Source organism: Chelonoidis abingdonii, chromosome 11, assembly GCF_003597395.2.
Source record: "Chelonoidis abingdonii isolate Lonesome George chromosome 11, CheloAbing_2.0, whole genome shotgun sequence".
Classification (NCBI taxonomy): Eukaryota; Metazoa; Chordata; order Testudines; family Testudinidae; genus Chelonoidis; species Chelonoidis abingdonii.
Genome location: NC_133779.1, coordinates 10,094,088 through 10,109,188, shown reverse-complemented (window position 1 = coordinate 10,109,188; position 15,101 = coordinate 10,094,088). Strand labels below are relative to the sequence as shown.

The window sequence follows — 15,101 nt, the reverse complement described above, 5'->3', positions numbered from 1 at the left end:
CCCCCAAACACTCTGGAACCTACCCAAATTATTAAAATGCCCCCACCTCAGCAAGGCCACGATAGCGACCCACAGCTAGAGTGTCGAGGGCCAAGTTGTTCTGAAGGAGGCAACTCAAACATTTTCTTTCTGCTTCCCTTGGCAGAAAAAAACTGAGAAAACAAAATCCCCCAAATTGACATTTTTCTGCTAAAAAACCAATACTAGTCTATTTGGGGACATTGATTTGAATGTATTATTAATATTCTCTTCAGATTTCTGAATTATTTCAGTTCAGTCTTTGTCCTCCAGATATTGAGCTGTGGGGGAGAGAGTCCAAATCTTGATGTCTCTTCTCCTCTTTTGTAGTTTCTTCCAATTTCCTAGAATGCTCCTGTGGTAAGCCTCTTCTTCCCAAATCTGGACCTTAGTGTCCAAAATCTGGGTGCTTAGCATGAAACTCCCCCAAGCTTATTACCAGCTTGGATCTTATCTCGCTGCCACCAATCAGGATTCAGAGTTCCTGATAAACTTGCCCGGGTCTCCCCAAACCTTTCCCTGGGGGACCCCCAAGACCCAGCAGCTCTGAGTCTACCGGCAAGGGAAATCTCCCCTTCCCTTCCCCATCCCACCCAGACTTCCTCCCTGGGCTAACTTGAGACGTTCGGATGTAATCTTTTACATCACAATACCAAGAAGCACGTCTCCTTATCCACAAAGAGACAAACTCAAGCACAAGGAACAGAGATTAATTCTACCTTCTTTCCCCTCCCACCACTCTCTGGTGCTGCCGAGCACCCTCCGTAGATCTAACACAAGAGATCCCCTCCCCTTGTACCTTAATCTACCAGAGAGAAAACTCAACAAGTCTTAAAAGAGAAACTTTATATAAAAGAAAGAAAGACATAATACTAAACTCTGCATCAAGATGACAAATACAGGGCTATTGCTTATAAAGAAATATGAATAAACAGTCTGATTCAAAAGATATCCAATTTGAAACATTCCAGCAAACTCCACAATGTAAATACAAAACAAAACATATAACGCCTATTGCTTTGCTACCTTTGTACTTACAACTGGGAACTGAAGTTAGAAGTTGAAGATAGAAAAATAAAAGCTGTTCCCCTCATAGCCGAGAGAAAACAAAAAGAGACAGACCAAAAACAAAACCAGCAGTTCCCTCCCTCACTTTGAAAAATCCGGTTTCCTGATTGGTCCTCTGGTCAGGTGTTTGGTTCCCTTTGTTAATCCTTTATAGGTAAAAGAAACATTAACCCTTAGCTATCTGTTTATGACAGCTCCTTTGCTAGGATGTGAGTCAAGCAGTGTCCATCCTCACAAGTCAGACTTTGTACAAACCATACCATCATTACATGAGAGTGGTGAATATGGGGCTTCCAGGTGCTGCTTTGAGCAGAGCGTGCCATACTTGGGCTGACATTGCAGTGGAGACGTACTCTTAGAGTCCATCTCTCCCTGGGATAAAGATGGCAGTATGAATGGGCTGGGTCATCTGACTTAGGCTCATGGAGCTAAAGCTGTGAGGGCTTAAAACTATGGTGCAGATATTTGGGTTCACACTGAAGCCTGGGTTCAGTCTTGGTGGCTCCTTTCTTTCCTCACTTTGGAGTAAATTTAGCTTTTTATTCCATCCTTGATTATTCATGGAATAACAACAGCAGTATGAAGAAAGAGGAGAGGGAATATCTCACTGCCAGGGAAAAGTGGCCACGTCTCCTCTGTTTGACCATTGCCATTGCAGGAGAGAAGGTGTCAGTGGAATTGAATGCCTTGGCTCAGACAAGCGACACAGGAAGATTTTGCTGTTCATGGATCCATGCAAAGGAAATTGTGTCTCTGTGTGAAAATGGGGAGGGAAATGAAACACCCACATGTTGTCACCTAAGGCAGAAGGGAACCCTATAAGATTAGAATAGGATAAGTTCTCAAGCGGCATGTTTCTTACTTTGCCCATCTGTCAATTTTGATTATCATCGATGGAAATATTTTGCCATTGGGTTGTGTGTTTACACAGAAATTGACATTTCCCAACAAATACATAATTCTTCCCAGCCTGCCTAGTTTGCCGGTGGTAAGTTTAGAAGGACAGAGTAACTTTTCCAAGCCCCCATGCCAAGCCTGGGCTCTCCATGCTGCCCACTTCCCACAATGCTGGGACCCATCCCTGATCTCCCCTCAGACCTCTGCCCCCCACTCCCACTTCTCAGATCCCCCCCCAACACTGTCCAAATGCCCTGCTTCCAGGATCCCTCCTCATTCCCTTCCCCTCTGAGCAAAAGCTCTGCACTATTCCCACACTGGGAATTGAACCCAGGCTACCTGGGGGAAAAAAAGACCAGGAATCCTGACCACTAGACTATAGGGGATTGAGAGTGTGCTGTTTGTCTACTAAAACAACCCCTTATAAGAGCAGCAGCCCCACCCAGTGGGGATTGCACACAGTGCTGCATTAACCCTTCAGGTGATGACCGTTTCCCTCTCTCCATTCCCAGTGCCTGTAATCAGGAAACAGACATCAAGGTTCCCAGGTGCTGCACAGATCATGACTGAGATCTGGATCCCGTATTGTGCAAGGTGCTGTACAATCCCTGGCGAACACTGGGACATCCAGGAGGTTCCCCATAATTTCCCTGAGCCTCTGCTGCCGAAGTTCTTCTGACGCCATCTGGATCACAACCCCTGCCCGCTGCAAAAAAACCACCTTTCCAAACCGTACTTCTTTCCCTGCACCATAATTTTGCTTTCACACCCTGGCACCATGTCCTCTCTTCATCCCTTCCCCCTGCAACTGAGCAGAGATGGAGGCAACTTCAGCCACTGAAGTCAGCCCCAGCGAGCACTGCAGCAGGCCCCGGGGTGGTGTTTGCAGACACAGGAAGGGAGCACCTGGGAGTGGTGGGTGCTGGGAAGAAGGAGACGGGAGAACAAAGCCCAGAGACCCAACATGGGGCAGCTCCTCGGGGCGGGGCTTTGGCACAGACCAGGGGCGTTGCGGAGCTCTGCCATATAGCGGGGGTGGGGCAGCCCCTGGGGGCGGGGCTCTGTTGCAGGCCAGGGGCGGGGCATCTCCTGGGGGTGGAGCTCTGTCACAGATTGAGGGCGGGGCATCTCCTGGGGCAGGCCTCTGGCACAGACCGCGGGGGGGCAGCTCCTGGGGGCAGGGCTTTGGCAATTGTGACGCTGGAGCCCTGGCTGATCAGCTGTTCCCTGGTTGTCCATGTGCTGCCAACAGCGCTGGAGCTGCCCGAGCCAGAGTGGAGCCGCTGTTCTCAGCTGCAGCCAGGATCTGCCCCCGGTCCCACTGGGACCCAGGTGGGGACAGAGACTGGGGCCCAGGGGTTCCCTTTTGTGAGGCTGGCGGGAGAGGAGGGGAGAAGCCGGAGCTGCAGGCAGGGGAAGGCCAGTGGGACAGGTGGGGGGTTGAACGGTCTCTGTGCAGCCAGGAAAGTCCAAGGGGAGAGTGTGTGTGAGTCGGGCGGTGAGATACCTGCATCCTTCTCCTGTTTGTGCCACTTCCGTCTCCAACACTGAAACAATTCTCTCTGGTTCTCCCCCTTTTCTCTCCCCTCACCAAATATGGCTACAAAATCCAAGGCGATTCCCTCGTTTTTCCTAAAATTATTGACTCTCTAGCCTCTTATTTTGCCCTATTTTCTCTGTAATTCTCCAATTGCCATTTCAATTCTCCTCAGCTTTGGGATGTTAACCCAGCCTGTTTTATCTGCTGTAATTTGTCCTTGGGTAGGTGGGAATTTGCTGTCCTGTGTCATGCCCCCAACATGGGTGGTGGTTAGTAGGTGCTGGTTGGGCAGCCCGCAGACATGGCTGCCTCTGGGGTGGAGATGAGGTGGCCAATCTCTGCCAGCAACAGGACATGGCGCACAGGAGGGGAAGGAAGGAGCCAGTGTCCCTATGGAGCCTGCCCAGCCCCTTTGGGTCTGCTCCTTTCTAGCATTTTGTTCAGAGACTCAGGGCCGGTGCAACCATTTAGGCAAACTAGGTGGCCGCCTAGGGCACCTAGTGGTTGGGGGCACCTAAAAGCCCCCTCAGGTGAGGAGGTGGAGGTGAGCTGGGTGGGGGGGTGCGCGGAGAGGGCTGCCCGCAATAACAAGGGAGGGGCACGCAGAGGAACCACTCCCTGCCCAGCTCACCTCTGCTCTGCCTGCTCCGCTGAGCACACAGCCCAGCTCTCAGTCTCCTCCAATCAGCGCCGCACACCTGGGTGGAGAGGAGAATTAGAGCAGTGCCGACGTGCTCAGTGGAGGAGGCGGAGCCGAGGTGAGCTGGGGCAGGCTACTCAGGCAGGCTTAGTTTCAGCAGGAGGTCTCCGCAGGCAGGGTTAGCTGCCGGGGGAAGGAGGGACGTCTCCCCAGGCAGGGTTAGCTGCCGGGGGAAGGAGGGACGTCTCCCCAGGCAGGGTTAGCTGCCGGGCGAAGGGGGGACGTCTCCCCTGGCATGGTTAGCTGGGGGGGGGCGGGGGAAGGGGGGAAGTCTCCCCAGGCAGGGTTAGTTGCCATGGGCGGATGGGGGAGTGAGGGGTTAGCTGTCGTGGTGTGGGGGGGTAGCTGCTGCGGGGGTGCTCCCTGGGTGGAGGGCTGAGTTAGCTGCCATGAGGGGGGGCAGAGTAGCTTGGGGGGAGTGCAAGCTGGAAGTTTTGCCTAGGGCACGAAACTTCCTTGCACCGGCCCTGCAGAGACTTTATTACTGAGGAGGCTGAAAAAGCTCCCTGTGGGCTTAGCCTGGCAGGAGGGGCCAGGTCTCCCCTGTAATAAAGAGATCGAGCATGTTCCCAGCATGGCAGAATCTAGAATGTGTCTCTGCAGGGAAAGATCCTGGGGGAATTGTGATGTGAAATGAACTAAAGCCTGTTCTGAAACTTCCACAACTGCCCTTCTCGCCCTGCCAGGCTGCAGAATGACGTCAATGTTTCGCTCCATCTCATCCCATCCTTTCATGGGACAGGGAAGGGAAATGGCTGCAGTGGAGCCAGTTCAGGTAGGGATTATCAGAGGGGCGGGGGGTTGCTGGTGGGTTTCTGTTGGAGGCAGAGGGACAGCAAATACACAGGAGCTGGGAGGCTTGGGCAGTCTGGTCTGGAGGTTGGAGCAGGGCAGGAAATTCCCAGGGTGCAGAATGGGAGGAGGCCAGGGTGTAGCAAACGTTTTGGGACTTGTTTAATATGTGGCTTCCATTCAAGGAACAGACCCATGAGGCTGGAAGGTGGAAATGCTCTAATTTGTGGGACAGGATACAACCCACCTAGGTCGGGCTAGGAAAATGGTCCAGACTCCCAGGGCTGGAGCCTGACCTGATTAACCAGTGGCTGCTGTGAGATGTAGAGGGGGCACCCACCAGTGAGGCTTAGGGAGAGGTTCTTAACCATTTTTCTCTAAGGCCCTCAACGTGATATAAAAATTCAACTGCCCTGCATATGCCTGGTTTTCTGTATAGAAAAGCCAGGGTTGGCAACCAGGGCAATTGCCTGGGGCCCCATGTGACAGGGCCCCCCATAAAGCTAATTGTTCAAGCTTTGACTTCAGCCCCTGGTGGCAGGGCTCATGGCCCCAGGCTTCAAACGCAGACAGTGAGGTTTGGGCTTTCTGCCCTGGGCCCAAGCGAGTCTAACACTGGGCCTACTTGGATGACCCCCTGAAACCTGCTTGCAGCCCCCCAGAGGTCCAGGGACCCCTAGTTGAGAACCGTGGCCTTAGGGGATACGCCCCTCCCCCATACCCAGCTCCAGGGCTGGCCTTAGAGAAAACGGCACCTTGGACAAACTTGTATTTTGGTGCCACCCATCTGCCCTGGCCCTCACAGACTCCCCACCATCATGTCCAGACCCTGATGCCTCCCTCTAGTGCTTAACTTGTATTGAAAGAGGTGCCAGAGCTCAGTCCTGGCACAAATTCAGCACTGGTAGGGTGGCTTCATAGCAGCAGCTGCTGGCCGAGTGCCAAGCTCTGAAGGCACTGCCACCACCAGCAGCAGCGCAGAAGTAAGGGTGGCCTGGTATGTGGTATATTGTGCAGCCTTTTATTTTATTTAAAATGCAGTTTGTAATGTGGCATTACACTGCCGCAGGGTCGGCTCTGGTGGCAACAGGTTCAAGCTTAACAGAGTGAAAGTCACCTCTGCTACTTGCTTCAAACGTACAGTCTCTAGGAACACACAAAGACCAAGGGTAGTGACCACGCAGACATTCACAAGTACAAGGTCTAATCAGTTTTACAAGTTTTATTAAAGTTACAGTTCAGGTTATGAATACCCAGGCATATAGACATTCTATAAAGACCTATGCAAAAGTTACAACTCTAGTTCTACTCACATCCTATTCAATAGTATTAGAGTCTGATGAGTCTCTCATGGATTGATTATCAGCGGAGGGATGGTTCCTGCTGGAGTTTCCCATAGGGAGCTCAATTTTCCTGCTCTGGGCACCCCCTTTTTATAATGTGATTCTGATTATACCTCATTAGCATTGACGCACAACCTGTATTCTGAGGTTAAGGCACATTTGGAAACAGAGGTGCCTTTACAGAATTTTTTTATTTAAAATTAATCTTCTGGCTAATTGTTCACCCTGTTACCACTTGGTACCTCTTTTCCCATAATCTTAAAGCATCAGGTTATTCCTCGGTCATTTACTTATATCAGCATTTCTTAGTTCCAAGGCCTAAAATAGCGAAGCTAAAATCTTGCAGGTCTCAGCCAACAGGCCTTGCATTTCAACCCTATTTACTTAGATAGCTAATACATGATTATTCTCGCTACATAGTGATCAATCTCTTCTCTATTTAGCATACAGTGATTCTATATGACATAATGTGTTAGTTATTTATAACACCACACAATAAATGAACGGTAAACTAAAATCATTGGCTGCCATTCCCACCCTTACATCTACACTGCTGCTGTGGCTTGTGGTGCCCAGTGTTCTGCCTGCAGCTCAAGACGGGCTTTGCACTCTCACACGAGGGCTGCATCTTGCTGGAGCCCCAGATATCCTGCAGTCCTATGGCTGCTCCTAGCTCACCAGGGGCCATTTCACGTTTTGGGGAGAGGGACAACTTTAATTGTGATTCTAGGGGCTACTGAAAACTGTAGGGTTTTTTGCAGAAAATAACTTAGAAATTCACTGACGAGCACTGTAACTAATTGTTATATAAAAAAGATAAATATATACTGACTCCAATTACAGCCACATATTAAATTTAAAAGTAAATTTAAAACAATCAGGAGATAATACAGCAAGATATTCCCTATCCCAAACCTTGAGGTATCAGTTCTGGAGCTTTGATGCAAGTATCAGAAACACAAGTTTGATATTTTGCACCCTATCTTTAGTAGAGAGAAATAGAGAAAGTAACCAGATTTTATTTTTATTTATTTTATTATTTTTAACAGACACACTCTGTGTTAGTTCCATTATCGCCTCTATTTTAGTCAATGTTTTTTCACTCTACTGAAAACATATTTACTTAATTTTACATAGGTGATTAGTTTTTTTTCTCCTTTATTAAGAACGGGAATTTATTTTTCTAGTTATTTTGACATTTATGTTTACTGATCACAATCATGTATGTAACTCACTAACATTTGACTGCATCATTGCTATTAGTATGATACTTGGAACTGCATTTATTTTCATAGAAATTTTAATTTACTTTACAGATAGATTTAAAAATACAATTTGAAGATAAATGATATTCATCTGCGCAGTGTCTAAAGTTTTGAGTTCAGCTATTGTTTTTTTAAATGACCACTGGTAAGGTAAGTACAAGGAAATATTAGAGTCTGTTATTTTATTGTACCATTGTAAATAATGAATGACAAAGCACAATACGGTAATAACAGTATTAATGATAATTACTCCAGCCAGGGCAGGTGAGGCATTTTAGAACTCATTACTCAAAGAATTGAATTTAAGCATAAGACAGAAATAAAATGGTGAAATGCACAGACCAGTTAAAAAGCTAAAATATCAGCACTGTCATCCTGACCGAATGTGAAAGAATAAAATTACAGAAACTATATGTACTTTGCGCATTTTGACAGGAAGCAAAATGAAGTAATAACAGTAATTGAAGTGTCTGTTGTGGGGTGAGTGTGTATGCATTGGGGGAGTGTGAAAGAGTGTGTGTGAGAGAGAGACAGTGTGTGTATTGGGGGAGGCTGAGAGAGATGGAGTGTGAGACACAGCCCACTGTCACTTCAAGCACAGCGGCACTCACTAGTCCGAAGGCTCGTTCACACAGCAGCAGTGGGCAGCAGCTCCCACTCCGGACCCAGAGGCAGCAGCACAGAATCTTGTCCCCCCACTCAGCTCAGCAGAGACTGGGCATAGAGGCAGGAGGGTGGGGCCACCATGACATCAGCAACCACCCCTGCACAGCACACAGGAGGCTCTTGGGAGTAGTAATAACTTTATACCTTTCTTTCTTTGTCATAAGTTTTGACAAGTTTCCTTGCCCCCCCTCCTTTTTTTTGGCCTTATCTCCCATCCACTAGAATAGTTTTTGGACATTTGCCTTTTTGGTGTCATCAGTTATTTTAAAATTGCATTTAATGTATCCTTATTGGTTACATTAATAACTGTAGCTTTCATGCCTTTTCCTCATTTTAAGAGGAAAATAGGCTACCTGTAGAATTCTAAATTGAGTAAATACATGTATGATTCATGCATGGTCCTTGTGTGACAGTCAGATGAGCTCCTCTTTTGAGAGAGGAGCATATCCTATCTATCCTTTCAGGAGCCCAAGGGTGACAGGAGAACAGAGTCATGGGAGGGGAGGAGATGGGGGGAGAAGATAATTCTGGGGTACCCGGACGTGGGGAAGGTGTGTGCAGGATTAGAGGTAAGATGGCGCAAGGGGGGGATGAGGTTGTGAGAGACAAGGAGGGAACAGAAGATGCTCTCAAGGCGCCAGGAGGTGGTGACAGCCGAGAGTAGTGGGAAGAAGGCAAGGGGAGTGTGGAGGAAGGGCACCCAGGAAGTGGGCTGGGTGGATCAGTGGGAGGGACAAGAGGTTTGGGGATCTAGATATGTGGGGGATCCCAGACCTTTAACCCTGAATCCCTACCCGAACCTTGTTGCTTTAGAGCCTACGCTCCAGTTTTCTTTCTGTTCAGTTTCACTAGTATATATTTTTTCCCCAAATATTATTATTTTAACTCTTGACCTCTCTCTCCTACTCATTACGCCCCTCCCCATATAACCTCCCCATCTCTAAGCACAGTGAGCCTGGCCACCGATCCTGAGTCCTTGCAGCATTCCTCCCTCCCATAGCAGGGCCACTACCCAGACACAAATGGGCACTTTGTTGATGAAGTCACAGGCTGGTAGTGTAGCCTGTACAAATTTTTACATCTGTAAGATTATGTATTGGGGTACAATTTGCTACTCAAAGTTAATTAAGAAGATGAAATTTGGTGAAACATGCAGAAACTTTGTTTAATGGAGACAGTTATAATTGAAGTTCTAGGCAAGGATCAATTCACATAATGTACCCATCGCTGAATTGCTGCTGAATCCACGGGACTGGCGGATCTCCCACAGGCAAGCTGCCGAAGGCTGCCTGACTGCCGTCCTCACAGGGACCGCCAGGGTGGCCCCTGCAGCTTGCCATCCTGGGCATGCACTTGGATAGGGACTCACATGCCTTTCCTTTTTAATTAGGGTTTGAGGATTGCAGCTTGTCCTCCACTGGGTTCACTGGACTAATGTCCAGTTCCTGTGCTTTGCTTTGTCTCCAAGGGCTGTGAGCAGTCTGTGTGTGTGAGAGAGGTGGGAATTTTGGTGATACTTGTATGATGCCAATACACACCCCAGTTTCCCTCTGTGGTTGGTATTGCTATGATTATAAAGAGCAGGAGAGATGAGGTGTTTTGTCATGTAGCTGTCATGGGGTGATATGAATGGGTCATTAAGGACAGGCTGAGACCAACCTACATCAATGGAATACCCGACAGAGACAAGGGAATAATTGTCACCTGTGTATCTCAGCCTGGCTGAGTGAAGCATACATGGACTCATTATGTTTTTGGGAGCAGGAAGAACTGGGCTCTCAGATGCAGGGAGCTCTACCGGAGTGAAGGCAAATGTACAGGCACAGGGAAAGGAAACTAACTGTATTCTACAGCAGCATGGCTCAAGGGCATTGGCCAGGATGGACTATATTGTCTTCTTTTCTTCTCCATGCTAATCTAAGGACTTTCCAATGCCGTGTTTCAGTTGACTAATAAACCCTGCTATGTTTTAACAGTCTGCCTAGCGTCACAGCAAAAACTTGCTCTGTGCATTGACTGAGGAATAGGCTCTGAACAGGAGTGTAGTTCAGCTGGACCTGCTGGCAGAGTTCACAGGTTGAAGTAAGTGTGTTGAAGCCAGAGGCTTCCCAAGGTCTGTTTAAAAGCCCAGACATTGCACAGATCCTATGGATCCATGACAGTGTGCCAGAGGTTAAGCCTAATGGGGAAAGGATATAAAATGGGGAAAGGATCTAAATGCATATTTTCCATGGCCCCTCAACAGTCCTCGTGGGAATCCCTGATCATTTCCAACGTGTATTATCAGGTTATCAGGTCATGTCAGTTTTGTTAGAGGGCCTCCCGCTTCCCTGGTTTTTGTCACGCAGACAGCAAGCAGCAAAAGACCAGAAGTCTGAAGTGCACATAATGCCATGTTTATTGGGGTTAATTTCCAAGCAAGCATATTCCGAAGCCCTTCACAACTGTTGGGTTTATCTCTATACTCCCATAGAGCCTGTTCCCAAGTGTTTCCTTCCCAGCTTTGACGCTGCAGAGTATTTACCCCATGTCCCTCTTCCCAGCTCTGATGCCACAGAGCCTTGCCTGTGTCCCTATTCCCCGTTCCCCCCTTAACAAACATGATTCCAATTTCCCTTCCCCCTCCTGTTTATAGAGTAATATTCTCAGCTGTACCTTAACCAATCATTGCACTGAAATTTAACTAACCAATCCTAACAGATTGTAACATAATTCTCTAGCCAATTATATCCCACTACCCTAATTAACTTACACTTAGCAAAATTAATTATACAGCAGACAGAAACAATTAGAGAACCAGATAGATTAACAATAGAAAATTGTGGGACATAAATATAAAGCGATACAGAAATGAGAGTTTCACAACCATTGATAAGTGATTTCTTGCCAGACAGGATGCTGTCAAACTAAGTTTTCTTTAATCATCTTAAGATCTGTTTTGTTATCTGCTGGTGATGGGCACTATCAGGACAGGATCGTCTTCCTAACAGCTCAATAACAGCTTATTTCAGTGTGACTGGTTTGGGATGTGAGGATGTGACCCTTTGCTTCCCAGCTTATGGCTGCCCTGCTGCTTAGCCAAAGGCCTTAGCCTCAGATTGTCCTAGTGAGAGAAGCCCATTCACAGGTGGACTGAGATTTTGATTCTTTGTTTTTATACCCCTGTAAGTAGCTAAGTAATAAAAATACACCTAAGTTCTTAAAGTATAGGCTTTAAGGCCTGAATATCTCTATTCTAACTGTGGGTTCTACCCCTTCCCCCATTCTGTGTCTGTCTTGTCTATTTAGATCGTAAATTCTTCAGGGCATAGGCATCTACTATTCTCTGTTTGTACTTTGCCTAGCACAATGAGGACCCACTGTTAGTTCGTCCTTAGGCACTAAGGTAATGCATATGATTTAATAGTAACTCTCCTGCCACTTTGAGCCATGGAAGATGGCCTTGGGCTGTTACTGCTTAAAAATGAGCTGGGAGTTAAAACCATGGACTATTCTTTGTGACAATATCCCACAAATTCCACTCACCTCCCTCATTTTCTTTGACTTGAATAGGGGTTCCAGATTCCAAAGCTAATGTGATCTCGCAGCTGGAACGAGGGGAAGAGCCATGGGTCCCAGATCTCCAGGGCTCTGAGAAAAAAGTGCTCCTGAGAGCTGCCTGCACAGGTAGAGAATTGGTTAAACCAACTCAAAAACTGTCAGTAAATGCAGGAAACATTCGGGATGCTCTACAAAGACCTTATGAGATCTCTAAGTTCAGGATTGGTTCCTGTAGATGTGGAATTATTATGGCAGATGTCACTCATGGCTTCGACCTATTCAGACTGACAACTAGCAGCAGGTCCCTCCCCATCTCACTTTCCCCTGAATGTTCTGGTGAGATGTGGATCAAAAGTGATCCATTTCTCTCTCCTCTGGGGAAGGGTTTGGGGAAAATCAGCTCCTGATAGGATTGATCTCTCCTGCACATATTTTGGTTTGTTCATCCCTTTTTCCATTCCTCTCACTGATGTTTCCTTTCTCTCAGATGCAGGGAGTGACCTGTGTCTGGATTCTCTGTCTCCCATCAGGTGATGGGAAGGTGAGTGAGAATGAGGAGAAACCCCAATAGGAAGATGCTGAGCAAGTAGAACTACATAGGACATTATCAGGAAGATCCAGAGGGAATGATTCTGGGAGTTGTGCACGCCCAGAAAAAGCAAAAGCCTGTGACACTCAAATGATGCCAGAGGAAAAGCTGAGAAGCCACTCTGACCTTATTACACGTGAAAGAATCAACTTGGAGGAGACACGCTAGACATGCCATGAGTGTGAGAAAAGCTTCAATTGGAGCTCACACCTTATCAGGCATCATAGAATCAAAGACGCCCTACACGTGCCCTGAACGTGGGAAAAACTTCAATCAGAGCTCAAACCTCATCTCATGTCAGCGAATCCACATAGATGAGAGACCTTATGGATGCTCTGAGTGTGGGAAACGGTTCATTGATAGTTCAGCCCTCACCTCACATCAGCGAATCCAGACAGGAGAGACACCCTACACACGTTCTGAGTGTGGGAAAAGCTTGAATCAGAGCTCAAACCTCATCTCACATCAGCGAATCCACACAGGAGAGACACCCTGCACATGTTCTGAGTGTGGGAAAAGCTTCAATCAGTGCTCAAGCCTGACTAGACACCAGAAAATCCACGAGAGAGAGCTGTAATAAATCCCTTGACTAGGGCTGGCCAAAGATTGATTATTTTTTTTGAAAAAAAAAATCACACTTGCTAATTCTCACATAATGATCTTTGCACCATTTTCACCATGGCCTCTCAGTTCCCCAGATGAGTTGCCCGCTTCTGCCTTTTGAAGCTCACTCTTCTTTGGGGTCAGTCCTGTGATCTTTTCTATCAACTCCTTTCATTTTGAGTTCTAGGAGCATTTGTCCCTCCAGCCAGGAATGTTCATCACCTCCAGGTGGGGGAAAGAGGTTTGATTCCCAACAACCTACACTGAGGCTAAAACTACCTGTGCCTTCCATCCACTAGGACTGTACATGGTGTTGGCTGCTCAAGTTAGTGATCTTGGTGTAAAAAGACAATTATAGTTGTAGAGCAGATGCAGCCCAGGTGCAGTGGTTGGTATTAGCTTTCCCCTTGACCTGACCTAAACTCCATCACTTTTCCTAGTCTGAAAAAACCCTGAGCATCACAGTTTTACTGTTCCCCCATTTCAAACCAATTGTTAGTCATCAAGTTCCCCCTTTGGGAACAAATTGTTTCATTCCCCGTTGCTCTGATGTTGCTTCAAGTTGTGCTGTAGAGCAGATATTTTTACTACCATTTTCCTCACTTAAAATATATTGAACTATAACAAAGAGCAGGAACAGGGCAGGGATAGGAGGAAATGTCATTTCCCCTCTATAACAACAGAAGAAGATAGGGAATCCCTCTGATTTACCCTGATTCCTCATCACCATCCCAATCCCCCCTGTTGTTCAATTGGTTAGGTCAGTATTTTTTCTAAAGGTCTGGGAAGAGGATTCCCTAGTAAATGACTGGTAACTCAGAAAAATACCCATGCACTGGGCTCCCACAGCAGTTGTGGCCCAGGCCCTGCAGGAGGTGGCTCTTGAAGGTATCTCCTTCCTGATCAGATGCATGTTGCCTATTGTTTGGGAAATGCAATCCCTATCTAGGTAGAGATGGGGGAAAAATGGAAGTGACATTTCTGTTCAGCTCACCCCTGGGAAATGTTGCAAATGTGTAGAAAATGGAACCTGTACTGAATGTGCTATAGCTGCAGAAAGATACCTGTTTTTAAGAGAGACCTGACATTTGGTGTCTTACAGGGATTCTAAGCCGCACCTGAATATAGTCTCTAATTTAAATCTGTGCCACCAGATTAAAGAAATAAAAGGGCACAGTTGGAGGAGTTGTACCTCACTATCGCTACTGATCTGTTGTGCAGTTGGTGAAGAATTCTACACCAGAGAAGTGTAAAATTACTCCAAGTAAGGTCACAGATTTGACAAGAACTCAGGTAGAAATTGCAGGTAGTGGTGGTTGATTTTCACCCCCGAGATGGAAGCTATGGTGACCTGTGGCCCAGGTAAACTTTCTTTAGAATGCTGCTCCCTAGTTAAGTGGCATTGGTCACACTCCTAAAGGCGCCATGATTGAATTGGGAACAACTGTCCTTTACCATTTGGATCCAAAGTCAGATGAAGCACAGAGAGAAACAGCTGATTCCTTCAGAGCCATTCCATGCCTGTGGGTCCCAATCTGGCTGCCTTGTTGGACAAGAAGCACTTCCATGCTGGGCAAATGATGGTAGCCAATGAGGGAATGTATCAGATTCCAAGTTCATACTGCAGGAAACGTGAATGCTGAGTCCAGAGTCTGTGGTTTGGCTCTTAATTTTGCTATTAAGTTTTATGAATTTGTATCATTTCTCCACCTCTTGCTACTCTGAAAGATTAGAAAGTGTGCAAATGGAGCACAAGTGGGTTTTCTCATGATGCAGCCTTCCCACGTAGTGTGAGACCCCTTCCACCCACACTTCTGGGAGAAGTCCCAGGGAGAAATGAAGTCACAGAAATGGAAGGCTCCTAGGTTATTGTAGAATGTGACTTCACACAAAGCTCACTGGGTGGAAATGGAAATTAAGAGAAAACTGCCCTATTGGTTTATATTTTGTAATCTTTGAATAAGTTGGTACCAGTGACAATGAAATTAAACATGAAGTTAATTAGTGAGAGGCTGATTATGTGATAACTTTCAGTGTTGCAATATAATTCAGATTTTCTTCTAGTTCTCTCCCTGCCCCT

At 46.9% G+C, this 15,101-nt stretch overlaps 3 protein-coding genes across 5 annotated transcripts in view; 2 read left to right on the top strand and 1 right to left on the bottom strand.

Moving 5' to 3' along the window:
• LOC116818951 (uncharacterized) overlaps nucleotides 1–15,101 on the top strand; it is a 923,585-nt gene that overhangs the window by 29,834 nt on the left and 878,650 nt on the right.
• LOC116826458 (uncharacterized) overlaps nucleotides 1–15,101 on the bottom strand; it is a 614,657-nt gene that overhangs the window by 416,968 nt on the left and 182,588 nt on the right. The window lies entirely within an intron of this gene.
• Nucleotides 4,726–15,101, top strand: part of LOC116818947 (uncharacterized) — a 211,885-nt gene continuing 201,509 nt past the window's right edge. The window contains exon 1 of the mRNA XM_075070510.1: nucleotides 4,726–4,998. The gene's annotated coding sequence lies outside the window, so the exon portion shown is untranslated. The remainder of the gene's footprint in view (nucleotides 4,999–15,101) is intronic.